The sequence below is a fragment of the Xenopus laevis genome, chromosome 4S (assembly GCF_017654675.1).
Source record: "Xenopus laevis strain J_2021 chromosome 4S, Xenopus_laevis_v10.1, whole genome shotgun sequence".
Taxonomy (NCBI): domain Eukaryota; kingdom Metazoa; phylum Chordata; class Amphibia; order Anura; family Pipidae; genus Xenopus; species Xenopus laevis.
Window position 1 is genome coordinate 69,640,632 of NC_054378.1, and position 15,596 is coordinate 69,656,227.

General features: G+C 39.0%; 1 protein-coding gene across 1 annotated transcript in view; it reads left to right on the forward strand.

The window, feature by feature from the left end:
* Positions 1 to 15,596, forward strand: part of ptprf.S (protein tyrosine phosphatase receptor type F S homeolog) — a 325,862-nt gene that overhangs the window by 15,515 nt on the left and 294,751 nt on the right. The window lies entirely within an intron of this gene.

Genomic DNA, 15,596 nt, shown 5'->3' on the forward strand with positions numbered 1-15,596 from the left:
GGGGTTTCAGGTAAGTCAATACAATCACTTGGGGGTGCCTAACATTTGGCACCCCCAAGTGCACCAAGCCTTTTCTTCTCCTTTAACAGTAGCCATTGTTGGGGCGAAGTCTGTCACTGGCAATAATCCAGAATTTAGTAAGAGTGTCCAACTAGGACAACACAATTTAGTGCCTTTTCATATTATGGCAGACTAGACCTGTTACATTTCACTCCAACAAAGTGGCTTCAGCTCTCATCATTTGTGTTAGCCAGATACCATAGCAAGTAGATGCATTTTATCAAAAACAGAATCACTTGAAAACAAGCACAATTTATTACAGATTCCTTTTAGGGTTATGTAATAAAATGGACAAAGCATGCTACATATATCCAAAGCAACCAATCAGCAGGTGCCATTTACAAGTCACTTGTTTAAAAGAAACAGTTTATTGGTTACTATGGGTTACTGTACCTGAGCAAAACATAGTGCCTTTTATTACATATGGGGGTTTGTCTTTCCTTATACAGTAAGTATTTATTCATCTGATTATTTCAGATTAATCACAGATGACTTGACTAAGTAATAACCTCATTTTATTGATTCTGTTGCGCTAAGAATACCCTCTTTTTCCAAATTTACATGTTTACACAATACTCCAGAAGTGGAAGAATACTGAAAATGAATGAGACATAGGTTGTGTAAAGAGAAAAACAAAAAACAGCCAAAGGGGAAAACATAAGCGTGCAAATAAAGGTTTGGGATCTTGTAGCACTGCTATGATCCACCCTGCCATACCCAGTTCATTAACCTTCAAGCTGGGCTTAGAGGGGTATCTGGGAAAACATATAGGCTTTCTCCTAAAATTTCACCTTAGCTGGCTCCTTACCTGCCACTGCTGCAGGCATCCTTAGGGGAACAGTGGCACAGTTAAAAACCATTCCAAATGTTTGTAGAAGACCTATGCCTTTAATTAAATGAACAGCATCACAACTCACAACACTTTCGAAACAAAGTATATTATGGGTACTTTAAACATTCAAATCTTTAAACCTTTTCTCTGGTTGGTCCTATATTTCTATACATATCCATTAAATATAAATTCCTTATTGTGTAAACTGAAATGAAAAGAATCCCACATTTTTTATATCCACAGAAAGTTCATTGGTAGTACAGGTAAGGAATCCGTTATAAGGAAACCAGTTACCCAGAAAACTGATCTATGGAAAAGCCGTCTCGCATAGACTTAATTTTACCAAATAATCCAAATTTTTCAAAATGATTTCCTTTTTCTCTGTAGTAATAAAACAGTACCTTGTACTTGATCCAAACTAAGATATAATTACTCCTTATTGGAAGCTAAAATAGCCTTATGGGTTTATTTAATGTTTACATGATTTTTAGTAGACACAGTATGAAGATCCAAATTACAGAAAGATCTGTAATCCAGAAAACCCAGGGTCCCAAACATTCTGGATTACCGGTCCCATATCTGTATTTTACATTATAATAAGTAGCAATTATGGGGGCCTTACATTTAACTGCTTTCCTAAATGTGATAAGATGTGACAATCTCCATGATGTAATATTACACTTGTGTGGCCCTTTGCAATGGCACAGTTTGATCTTGACATATTCCCTTGGTGGAGAGTGTAAAGTTTAAATGCCTGTAGCCGCTGCATCTTTGAACAACAGATTAAACAACAGATTAATGTAGTCACTTGGATTTCTTCAGATCTAAGAAACTGAAGGGACCTGATTTTCCCATTGGGTTAAAAACTGGCAGCAGCATTACTAATATGATCTTGACAAAAATGATAGTGTTTGATAATTGCACAATTGCATAATTCACCAGTCAAGGGAGAGTGTACAATGCTCCTAAATTCACAAGCAATACATTCTCTTCAATTAAGTTATATTGCAAATTATCCTGCCTCCTACACATTACTCTGTAAAGAATGCAAGGAATCATTGGAAATCTGTATTTTTAACAGACATAATGACATTTTGCTTATCTTTTATATTTCCTTGTATTAATTCATTTAAATTGTATAAAAACCTAAGGAAATGGCACTTTCGGGAAAGACAGGTTTGGGAATATTGGCAGGTATATTTGCTATTTGTATTTGTGATAAATGCATTAAAGAACCCATTTTAAAACAGCTTTATATAAATATCAGGGGAAATTAAAATAATTATAAAGCTATGCAAAGGCATCTTCAAAGCTTTTCAAAAATTCATTATTTTGTTTTGCTCATTAAAATACACACTGGCTCACACTTGAATTTGAGAGACAAATGTTTTGAATTTGCCCAATAAATATTGTTTTACAAGGACTGTGTTGCAATAAGATAGTCTTTATGTATATTAAATTCATTGTGAATAAGCTGTCATTTGACAAAGGGGAAAATATTTCTGTGATTTCAATTGATTTGTATTATTTTATTCCTCTCGGAGTTTCCGCTTTTAATGACTTGAGCTCTTGCTAAGCGCACATTTAAGCAATTACAACAGATTGTGCACTGGGATTCAAATTCTATTCTAAACTGCAGAACTTTAAGCATCACAAAATGTGAATTAGGAATGATTTACACATTTTCTATCATTGCCAAAAAATAAAGTAATCCAGAGCAAATATTGGAAATCTCTAAATGCATGAATAGTTTACTTCACCCCCACCTACCCTGCTACTTGTCCTCCATTCACCCTTGTCTGTTCCTCTTTCTAATGCTTTGTTCTCTTGGCACAATACTTCAGTTTATATTACTGTGTGTTAACTCAAGGTCAGAGCTGTCCAGCCTGAAGCTCTCCGACCCTTAGGGGGCCGATTCACTAAGGGTCGAATATCAAGGGTTAATTAAGAATTAGGAATTAAAATCCTTCGACTTCGAATATCGAAGTCGAAGTATTTAGTGCATATAGTTCGATCGAACGATCGAAGGATAATTCCTTCGATCGAATGATAAAATCCTTCGAATCGGACGATTCGAAGGATTTTAATCCAACGATCGAAGGAATATCCTTCGATCAAAAAAAGTTAGCCAAGCCTATGGGGACCTTCCCCATAGGCTAACATTGACTTCGGTAGCTTTTAGATGGCGAACTAGGGGGTCGAAGTTTTTTTTAAAGAGACAGTACTTCGACTATCGAATGGTCAAATAGTCGAATGATTTTTACTTCGAATCCTTCGATTCAAAGTCGTAGTCGAAGGTCGAAGTAGCCCATTCGATGGTCGAAGTAGCCCAAAAAAAACTTCGAAATTCGAAGTTTTTTACCTTCGAATCCTTCACTCGAAGTTAGTGAATCGGCCCCTTAATGATCCACAGCTCTTGGCAACCTTTGACTTTTGGGGAATCCTGGGAGTTGTAGTTCATTGACTGGATGCCCTCCGCTTGGAAATGTTCTGGGAAGCCAGAATTAGGGAAAGTGGGGGGAAAATATCATAATTTTATGTCTGAAAACATTATCAAGTGTTACAGTGTTTCTGACCATGAGGCACATTTGAAGTGAACTGCTCCAATACTCATATAATTACTGATTGCAGTTGAATTATATCCACAGCATGCACATGCAGTAAATGGCAGACTGCATAATATATAAACAGTATATATATATATATATATATATATATATATATATATATATATATATATATATATATATTAGAAACCCCATTTTACATTTTTCAGGGGATCAGAAAAAAACTGTGTAAAATCCAGGAAAATGTAAAATCAGGGAAATGTATGATGTATAATATATAGGTGGGACCACAATGTAAAATGAGGGAAAACTTAAAGAGAGAGGTTTTTGCTGCAACATTTTTTTAAATCAAAGACTGCTTCAAATTTGCTATTAGAAGCAAAGAACTATCATGACACAGGGAATGACCAAGAAACATTATTCCTAATTCATAAGCAATAGCAAACAGGAACATTTCTTGAGTAGAATATGTTCCAATTTTGGCAGATTGTTACACTCAAACACTGTAATTGTGATATAAAATTGTTTGGTTCTCGATTAAACCTAAAAACACATTAATACATTTGTTAATTCTTAGGTACTGTGACAAGATGGCTGCCTGTACACACAGTTTTTGGGGGAAATTAGCTATGATAGGCAAGTAAGCATAGGATCAGGAGCATAATAAAGACAGGGACACTTGGAGGCCCATTTACTTAGCTCGAGTGAAGGAATAGAAGAAAAAAAACTTAGAATTTCGAATGGTTTTTTTGGCTACTTCGACCATCGAATTGGCTACTCCGACCTTCGACTTTGACTTCGAATCGAACGATTCAAACTAAAAATCGTTCCACTATTCAACCATTCGATAGTCTAAGTACTGTCTCTTTAAAAAAAACTTTGACTACCTATTTCGCCAGCTAAAACCTACCGAGCACCAATGTTAGCCTATGGAGACCATCCCCATAGTCTTTCCTAGCAATTTCTGATAGAAGGAAAATCGTTTGATCGATGGATTAAAATCCTTCAAATGGAACAATTCAAAGGATTTAATAGTTTTTTCGTTCGATCTAACTATTTGCGGTAAATCCTTCAACTTCGATATTCGAAGTCAAAGGATTTACATTTGGCAGTCAAATATCAAATTCGATCCTATGTAAATCTGCCCCCAAGTCTTCAATTAAAAACACAGATTTCTTTCAGCAAACTCTTCCCAACATAAAAATAACAGGAACACAGTTTATTAGCATCACACATTCAAGGCTTTACCCCACTCTGGGGTTCTCATCATACAGGGTGGATTACACAATTTGGAATATTCTGTTCTCACTAAGCCCTTCTAACTCTCTAACTCAGCTTCTGGCTGCACTTTGTCTTATGTGCCTTGTAAATAAACCTGAGAGACTCATTTTATTGTTTATCAAGTTTGGTACCTTTAGCTGACATTCTTGACTAAACTGGGGTCTTGGACTACTGGGCATCTTCCTAGATGAGAGAAATAATGGGAATGGATAAAGCGAGCATTCTGTGGCAGGGAATCTCTTCTCTGAAGAGCACAATCATTAGTTTGAGTCAAATGTACATCTGAGAGTCACATGAGAGCTGACTGACAGGATTAGGAAAAGCTAAAGAAAAAATGTCAGTTGAAATGTTGTGTGAAAGACAAAATCTGGAAACTGTTCTGTTTAAAAGACAAATTCGCAGAAGTGGCAGAAAATCTGACAATTTTATCTCCACTTTTATTTTGTCTCAATATCACCACTTTTGTGAATTCCCCCCAAAATCTTAAAAGACTAGGGCAAGTGCTTAAGCAGTGCTGAAAATCATCAGCTTTATCTGAAAATTGTGTGGTCAGGATGGGAACCCCTGTTTGCTTGCCATAGTAGACCAAAATGAATCCAGGGAAGACTAAAACTGTATAACACTTGAACTGGGAACTGGCACTTATATGGCAGTTTCACACACTGTAAACTACAGCACCCCTATGAATTGTGTCTGTAAGTTACCCTCCCACTTAGACTGTAAGCCCTACGGTGTAGGGTCCTCCATCCTTTTGTCTCCTTCACACTGAGCACTTAATCTGTGTTGTAATTATATTTTATATTTATATGAATTGTATTTTTAATGATGCACATATTGTTACTTATTATTGCAGTGACCCCTTGTTTTTACTACTAATCTATTTTTTACATATATTGTTTATTGCTGTACAATGCTTTGCCCTCAAGGAACACTATACAAATAAAAATATACTACATACCTACATACCTACATACAGTACTAAAACTGTCCACACTGAGGGTGCACATGACACAGCTTCTGTATATACAACAGATTAGTGTTGGCACATTTTTGAATCCAGCCAATTAGTCAATCAATCAATGTGAGTCATCAAATGCTGAAAGAGGGCCTTCTGCTAACCAGGGTCACCTCTTGTGTGGTCCCATCTGAGTGGGATTACTAAATATCTCACTTGGGGGCTACAAACAACAAACACGGTTCATTATATAACAACCAAATCATGCACGATCATCTCAATATACCGTATACTATAGAAGAAATAGGCAGATTACATGAATAAATTTGTGTTAGTTCTCTTGCTTTGCATGTAGTTTACACTATTACAGCTACTGTATATAATACAGGATACTTAAAAGTAAGAGATTATGGGAACACTGACAATATGCCAGATTTATATTATCATCTTGGATGTAAAATGTGTTTGTCTTTAAAGTTGATTTCTGATGGTCTTGGAAAAGGAAGTAATTCAGCCCATATATTAAAGGCTTAGTGCTTATTGTAACTATATGCTAATAAAAATAGCATATGTTATTATTAAAGGGATACTGTCATGGGGAAAAAAATAATTTCAAAACACATCAGTTAATAGTGCTGCCCCAACAGAATTCTGCACTGAAATCCATTTCTCAAAAGAGCAAACAGATTTTTTTATATTTTCAATTTTGAAATCTGACATGGGGCTAGACATATTGTCAATTTCCCAGCTGCCCCAAGCCATGTGACTTGTGCTCTGATAAACTTCAATCACTCTTTACTGCTGTACTGCAAGTTGGAGTGATATCAACCCCCTCCCTTTCCCACCCAGCAGCCAAACAAAAGAACAATGGGAAGGTAACCAGCAGGGATGGGCGAATTTAACCCGTTTCGCTTCGCCAAAAATTCGCCGCCGGCGAAATGTCGCAGACGCCCATTAAAGTCTATGGGCGTCAAAAACATTTTGTCGCGCGGCGAAACTGTTTTGACGCGCGTCTTTTTTTTTTGACGCACGCTGCAATACGAGTCTATGGGCGTCATTTTTTCGGCGAAACGAGGCGAAAAAATTCGCCCATCCCTATAACCAGATAGCAGCTCCCTAACACAAGTTAACAACTGTCTGGTAGATCTAAGAATAACACTCAATAGTAAAAACCCATGTCCCACTGAGATACATTCAGTTACATTGAGAAGGAAAAACAGCAGCCTGTCAGAAAGCATTTTTCTCCAAAAGTGCAGGCACAAGTCACATGACCAGGGGCAGCTGGGAAATTGACAAAATGTCTAGCCCCATGTCAGATTTCAAAATTGAATATAAACAAATCTGTTTGCTCTTTTGAGAAATGGATTTCAGTGCAGAAGTCTGCTGGAGTAGCACTATTAACTGATTCATTTTGAAAAAAACATGTTTTCTGATGACAGGATCCCTTTAATGCAAAGTGGCTCTCAGATTGATGTTACATTCATTGTTAATGCAAAAAGCACTTTTTTCCTGCATCTATAAACATCACTTGAAAAATGGAAAGGCTTCCTGTCAAATATGTGTTTGGTAAATGCAGGTATAAAATGTAAAAAAAAAATTAAGTTCAGGAATTGCCTACCTCCGGAGTGTAATTAAGCATGGGATGAAATATTGTAGGGATAACAGCTATACTCTTACTGTAGCTGTTATGTTATATGCACTAAGAAAATAGGAATCCAGGTCAAGATTGTGAAACATGAAGCAGAAGAAAGATCTTCTACCGCAGGTTTTGATATTTGTATTATGTGGTTCCTAGTATATATGTCTAACAATTCTGATTATACTATAAATGAGCCTGCACTACCCACATTTTTCTATTTCTGGATTCCACTAGGTATGCAATAATTAAGGTCACCGTACAGTCAGTGTACAGTTCATACAGTTCATCAAGTCTACGCTAACTTTGTTTTCCCTGGCTCCCCTGATTAGTGTGGAAGTAGAAGTTTTTGTAAATGCATGCAAATTGCATGTACGGTGGATTTCTTCATTCATTGTTTCTGCAATATCCAAGAAACTTAAAAGATCCAGAGTATTTATTATAATGTAAATAATATATGGCACTGTAAAAATACACAATTTAATTTATACTGATTGTTTGCTTGAGTATTAAATTAAAGCATATTCTACAGCAACATTTTCATGGGGCCAACAAACAATATTTATATGGAATAAAATGTATTTCTTTCCTGCAAAATGTTCTATTTAAGCCAATGTCTAGACTTTGTTAGACTTTCTTTTTGTTTGCAGGTGTGCTTTATGTGTTTTCTATACAACCACCCACTGATTTTGTCTATAGACTATTGCGTGCAATTGAACATCAGCTAATTCATATTTGGTATATAGAAAGTCCAACAACATGGAAGGAAATTGATTTTTGAATACATTTATAAGAAATGCTGAATTATTTGTAAGTGGAGCCAGGGTAAAGTTTTATCATTATCTGGTGTTAGTGGCCCTTTAGTCAGGTGGTTTACAAAGTTTAAATACTGCTAATTGCAAATAAAAGTCATGAAGTTTTATGTGTGAAAGTATAATATTGTTTAGTAATATTGTTAAGTCATTTTATAGCAAATAATGCCATGTCTCCCTTGCGTGTAAATTCAATATGTAACAGGTTTTAGGAAATGGCTTGTTTACTAGTACTGTGTACCTGTATAGGTCTTGCCCAGGTTTGATTCGGGCAGTAATAACTCTCTGCATGTAGAGTATGTTTTACATGTACACTTTTCTCTCAGGTAGCCTCTCACTATACTGGTGAAGGAACCACAATTATTCCACACGCACAATTTGATCTGACAAATAACTTGGGCACTAGTGGTTCTTAAAAACAAATGAAACTCTTTATTGGTAAAACAGATTCACAATTTATTTGGCCGGTGCTGATCTGATGGTAAAAACATCAATTACTTCACAGCTACATCAAACAGCTACCGCTGATGGTACTTTTAAGCTGGCCATAGACGCAACGATCCGATCGTAGGAATTAACGTACGATCGGACTTTCCCATTTCCCGACCCGCCACTAACCATTCAGATCAAAGTCTTACCATTCCGATCAAATAAAGTAGTAAAAGAACAGATCAGCCAATGTACTACCTCTGACAGCAATCGTATGAAATTTATGTCCGACCAAAGCTAGTTACAGTCTCCTACTGAAAATCGTATGATCGGCAATACACACAGAGATATTATCGGCATGCAACAGAAATTTTCTGACCTGTCCGATCGACCAAACATCCTCCTCCCCCCCCCAACTCTTAGCTGGCCAAAAACCTTTCTAGAGAACTGCCTGAAAAAATGGTTGGTAAAACCTTTACCCACCTACACATATGTAAAATTTCTGCAATAATAACGCACATGAACAATTTGTTACATCATACCCCTGTTTAAATTATATAAATGGAAATTGATTTTTTACTGCTACATAAATGCCTGCACTAGATTAATAAAATTTTTTATTTTTAGCTATACCATATGGCCATAGAGTATTTAATCTTAAAGGGATACTGTCATGGGAAAACATTTTTTTTCAAAATGAATCAGTTAATAGTGCTGCTCCAGCAGAGTTCTGCACTGAAATCCGTTTCTCAAAAGAGCAAACAGATTTTTTTATATTCAATTTTGAAATCTGACATGGGGCTAGACATATTGTCAATTTCCCAGCTGCCCCAAGTCATGTGACTTGTGCTCTGATAAACTTCAATCACTCTTTACTGCTGTACTGCAAGTTGGAGTGATATCACCCCCTCCCTTTTCCCCCCAGCAGCCAAACAAAAGAACAATGGGAAGGTAACCAGATAGCAGCTCCCTAACACAAGATAACAGCTGCCTGGTAGATCTAACAACAGCACTCAATAGTAAAAACCCATGTCCCACTGAGACTCCTTCAGTTACATTGAGAAGGAAAAACAGCAGCCTGCCAGAAAGCATTTCTCTCCTTAATTGCAGGCAGAAGTCACATGACCAGGGGCAGCTGGGAAATTGACAAAATGTCTAGCCCCATATCAGATTTCAAAATTAAATATAAAAAAATCTGTTTGCTCTTTTGAGAAATGGGTTTCAGTGCAGAATTCTGCTGGAGTAGCACTATTAACTGATGCGTTTTGAAAAAAACATGTTTTCCGATGACAGGATCCCTTTAATAGGCCAGTCAGAATAAATCTCTTTGGTAACACTTGCTAGTACACGGAAAGCTTCATTTTAGCATGTAGATAGAAGCAAAAGAATTTGTCAGTAAGTTTAAATATTCTCCAGCCATATGGTATAAAACTAAAGATTTTATTTATATTACTCTATGCAGGTATTTACGTATATGGTTATGGAAGTGTCTTAAAGGGATACTGTCGTGGAAAAATTTTTTTTTACAAAATGTATCAGTTAATAGTGCTACTACAGCAGAATCCTGCATTGAAATCCGTTTTTCAAAACAAGAAATTGATTTTTTTATATCTAATTTTAAAATTTGCTGTGGGGCTAGACATTTTGACATTTCCCAGCTGCCCTCAGGTCATGTGACTTGTGCTCTGATAAACTTCAGTCACACTTTACTGCCGCACTGCAAGTTGGAGTGATGTCATTACCCCTCCCTCCTACAAGCTGATGTAATGTAAATAGAGCCTTGTCTGCTGAGCCTGTCAATTGAACAATAGGCAGGAATCAAGATAAGCTCCCACTGACACCACTTCAGAAGGATTGAAATAAGATAGTCCTGTGATCACTGCCCCCACTTGCGTTTCAAAAGTAAATATATATATATATATATATATATATATATACACACAAAATTAATTTTGGGCACTGGAAAAATATTTTATATAGATAGTTTATTATATTTGTTTACACAAAAATGAATGGCAGAAACACAGGAGTACACTCCCAGGACCGATGACAGGGAATAGAAAAAAAGGATAAAATAAGGAGGACATACTTGAAAACCAGGAAAACTTAGGAGGAAGTCTAGGAAGGGTTAAAATAGCTCAGGAGAAAGGAGGCAGTAAGTAGTTAATGAAAAAAGAAGTATTACAGGCAGGAAAGGAGCAAGGTGTGTGTGAGGTGAATAGCAGAGGGAACTCACAGCTCCTTTACCTCATCTAGTAACCAGTAAAACTAACTAGGAAGGCAGCAAGGAGAGAAAGCTCCCCCCTCCAAAGGAAAGCAGAGAACAAACTTACAGAACAGCAGGAGCTTTGATAGTGTCTGTGGGAGGAGGGGCTGCTAGTGCAGCTGTAGAGCAGGACGTAGGAAAGTGAAAGTAATTGCTTCCCTGCAAACCATGTGACCTCTCTCCTCCAAACATCACACGCATGGGCAGAGAGGGGAGGGGGAGTGTACAGCTAGAATAGATTCTCATGTCGTAGTGCGACCTGGCTTTTCATTACAGAGTGGCTGCCTCCAAGCACACAGGTAATGCTGTGCCTGCAGTTAGAGCAGCACAGGATGAATGTGTAATGAGCAGAAATGGAAGCCCCCGTGACAAAATACAAACTAAAATAACTTATGCATGGATTTGTGGATTAACATTTTATTTGCCAGACAGTGTTTATGGATGTGTGTTTTTTATAAAAATGCAAAAAAAAAAAAAAGTTTAAAATGACGACAGATTCCCTTTAACTAGGGTGTGCACAAATATTCTGTGTAAAACTTCTCTAAATATGGTCAAATTAGTTACTGTCTAATGTGCGTTTAATTGTGTATGTAAATTTGCTTTGGTGTGCCAGTTGTTTATTGGATACATAAATTGTATTTTGTTACCTTTTTTACACAATTTTATAAATAGGCTCCATGGTGATTTATCATGAAAGGAAAATAGTCGTGGTGATCTTATAAAGGAATGAGATATAGAATTGTATAAGTTTAGGTTTGTTGTCTTGTCCTGCTTTAAGGCAACTATATTTTTAGAATGCAGTTGAAAGCCAGTATAATTCATTAGAGTGTACTATCCCTGAGCCTTCAGCAAAAGGAGTGGAAAATCCTTATAAATGTCTTCATAACACATTATACTGTACATCTGCCCTGGTTCACCAAAATAAAAACTGCCTTCCAGACATTTAATATACATAATTATATTGAGATTATCTGAGCTGCATTAAAGAAATGTCTTTGATTCTATTATCCTAATACAGTGCCGTGACTTATACGAATATTTGCTTTTGTTGTTGTTATTGTAACACGAAAAGGCCAGATAATACGTTTTAATAACAAGTACAGATGGTGTTGTGTTATTTTATAATATATTTACCCACAGTCATCTGTAATTTATACTATAAAAATCTAGCTGTCGTGACTCTCGTGATGATATTTTTACACATTTAAAGGCAAATGTTTCCAGTTTAACTTTACCTACTACAGTACAAAGCAGAACATCCGCTACAATTAGATTTTAGTTTCCTCTCATGCAGGCTATGAGCCCTATTGCAGATAGGGATGTAGCGAACGTCGGAAAAAAAGTTCGCGAACATATTCGCGAACTTGCGTCAAAAATGCGAACGGTTCGCGAACGTCGCGAACCCCATAGACTTCAATGGGAAGGCGAATTTTAAAAGCTAGAAAATACATTTCTGGCCAGAAAAATGATTTTAAAGTTGTTGCCAGAGGGGGATCAAGGGCAAAAATGTTTCTAAAAAATCCATTGTTGACACAGCGCTGCGTTTTGTGCTGTAAAGGGCAGAAATCACACTACATTTCTAAACCTGTGTAATAAAATGCTTTAAAACGTCCGGCGTCTACAAGCCAATCAAGTCGTGTAAAAGTTACAGCCTGTTCACACGCAAAGACGAAACGCGGTGCTTACTGCAACACAAAAAGACGCAAAGAGCTTTAATGAATGATACCGTCAAGTGAGCAAATAATAGTTTTTAATTACTAGTTGCTTGTCACCTCCAGGATGTTCGTCCTGTTGGTGGCAATATTTCTGTAGTGGTGTGTTTAGCAGTCACCGTGCTTGTGCGCACGTGCACGGTCAGGCAGAGGTAATTCAATGTACAGTGAAGCGAACCAAAAAACACTGATTCTGCAGTGTGGGCCCAGTTTTGGTCTACTTTATTGATCACCTGCGGTGACCATAAAAGATGCGATTTTGCCACTGTTGCAGAACCCTGAAAAATTAGGCATGTGTACTTTCCTGAAAAATTATGTTTTTTTTGTCGCAGCCACTGAACCAGAAGTCCAGAAACAATATGCCATATAAATGCTGAAAATATAAATTTTTTTTTTGTGGCAGCCACTGCAGCACAGAGGCCAGAAAAAATATGCCATATAAATGCTGAAAATATTCTGTTTTTTTTAGTCGCAGCCACTGAAGCACAGAGGCCAGAAAAAATATGCCATATAAATGCTGAAAATATTCATTTTTTTGTCACAGCCACTGAAGCACAGAGGCCAGAAAAAATATGCCATATAAATGCTGAAAATATTCTGTTTTTTTTAGTCGCAGCCACTGAAGCACAGAGGCCAGAAAAAATATGCCATATAAATGCTGAAAATATTCTGTTTTTTTTAGTCGCAGCCACTGAAGCACAGAGGCCAGAAAAAATATGCCATATAAATGCTGAAAATATTCAATTTTTTTGGTCGCAGCCACTGAAGCACAGAGGCCAGGAAAAATATGCCATATAAATGCTGAAAATATTCTGTTTTTTTTGGTCGCAGCCACTGAAGCACAGAGGCCAGAAAAAATATGCCATATAAATGCTGAAAATATTCTGTTTTTTTTGGTCGCAGCCACTGAAGCACAGAGGCCAGAAAAAATATGCCATATAAATGCTGAAAATATTCTGTTTTTTTTGGTCACAGCCACTGAAGCACAGAGGCCAGAAAAACTCAGGATTTACCTGGATTCAAATTAAACCAGTAGGGTTTGCACCCTAGTTTGTAACGGTGGTGGAGGGAGGAGGACGCTAAAGGACAGCTGTATGTGGAGTCATGAGGCGTGCAGAGAAGGACAGCTGCATGGGGAGTCAGAATCAGAAACTCAGAACAAGTCTTCCGGCGTGCAGTAACCCTCCGAGATCCACCCCTCATTCATTTTAATAAAGGTCAGGTAATCCACACTTTTGTGACCTAGGCGAGTTCTCTTTTCAGTTACAATCCCTCCTGCTGCACTGAAGGTCCTTTCTGAGAGGACACTTGAGGCGGGGCAAGACAAGAGGTTCATGGCAAATTGTGACAGCTCTGGCCACAGATCAAGCCTGCGCACCCAGTAGTCCAGGGGTTCATCGCTCCTCAGAGTGTCGATATCTGCAGTTAATGCCAGGTAGTCCGCTACCTGCCGGTCGAGGCGTTCTTTGAGGGTGGATCCCGAAGGGTTCTGCCGCTGCCTTGGGCTGAAAAACATTTGCATGTCTGACGTTACAGAGTGGCCAAAGTGCTTTGTCCTTGCAGGTGCGCTCGTGGCAGGATTACTGGCACCTCTGCCCCTGGAATGTTGATGAGTTCCTGAAGTGACATCACCCTTAAAAGCATTGTACAACATGTTTTGCAGGCTGGTTTGTAAATGCAGCATCCTTTCAGACTTGTGGTATGTTGGTAACATTTCTGCCACTTTATGCTTGTACCGAGGGTCTAGTAGAGTCGCGACCCAGTACAGGTCCTTCTCCTTAAGCCTCTTGATACGGGGGTCCTTCAACAGGCATGACAGCATGAAAGACCCCATTCTCACAAGGTTGGATGCAGAGGTATCCATCTCCGCTTCCTCGTTATCAAGGACTGCATCATCCACGGTCTCCCTCCCCCCAGCCACGTACAAGACCAGGGGTCCCCAAAAGGTCACCACCAGCCCCCTGGGAAGCCTGCTCCTGTTGGTCCTCCTCCTCCACAAAGCCACCTTCCTCCTCTGACTCCACTTCTGACACCTCTCCCTGCGTTGCAGCAGGTGCCTGGGTTCGTTCTGGTGATTCCGACCAGAAATCGTGCGCTTCCTGCTCCTCATCACGCTGGTCTACAGCCTCATCTGTCACTCGTCGCACGGCACGCTCCAGGAAGAAAGCAAAGGGTATTAGGTCGCTGATGGTGCCTTCGGTGCGACTGACCATATTTGTAACCTCTTCAAAAGGGCGCATGAGCCTGCAGGCATCGCGCATAAGCACCCAGTAACGGGGGAAAAAAATCCCCAGCTCTGCAGATCCAGTCCTACCACCCAGTTCAAACAGGTATTCGTTGACGGCTCTTTGTTGTTGCAGCAGACGTTCCAACATGAGGAGCGTTGAATTCCAGCGAGTCTGGCTGTCGCAAATCAAACGCCTGACTGGCATGTTGTACCGCTGCTGAATGTCAGCAAGGCGTGCCATGGCTGTATAGGAACGTCTGAAATGGGCCGACACCTTCCTGGACTGCCTGAGAACGTCCTGGAATCCTGGGTACTTTGAGACAAAACGTTGTACTATTAAATTCAGAACATGTGCCATGAAGGGCACATGTGTTAAATTGCCCAGTCTCAGTGCTGCCAACAGATTGCTTCCATTGTCACACACCACTTTTCCGATCTTCAGTTGGTGTGGGGTCAGCCACCGATCGGCCTGTGACTGCAGAGATGACAGGAGTACAGATCCGGTATGGTTTTTCCTTTCCAGGCACGTCATCCCCAAGACAGCATGACAACGGCGTACCTGGCACGTCGAATAGCCTAGGGGGAGCTGGGGGTGCACAGGTGTGGAGGAGGAGGAGGACCCAGCAGCAGAGGACGAAGAAGAGGAAGAAGACGAGGTAGAGAGTGAAGGAGGAGTAGAGGTGGTGGCAGAACCGCGTGCAATCCGTGGCGGTGACACCAACTCCACCGTCGTTGTTGAGCCACACATTTCCTGCTTCCCAGCCATGACCAAGTTCACCCAGTGGGCAGTGTAGGTGACATACCTGCCCTGACCATGCT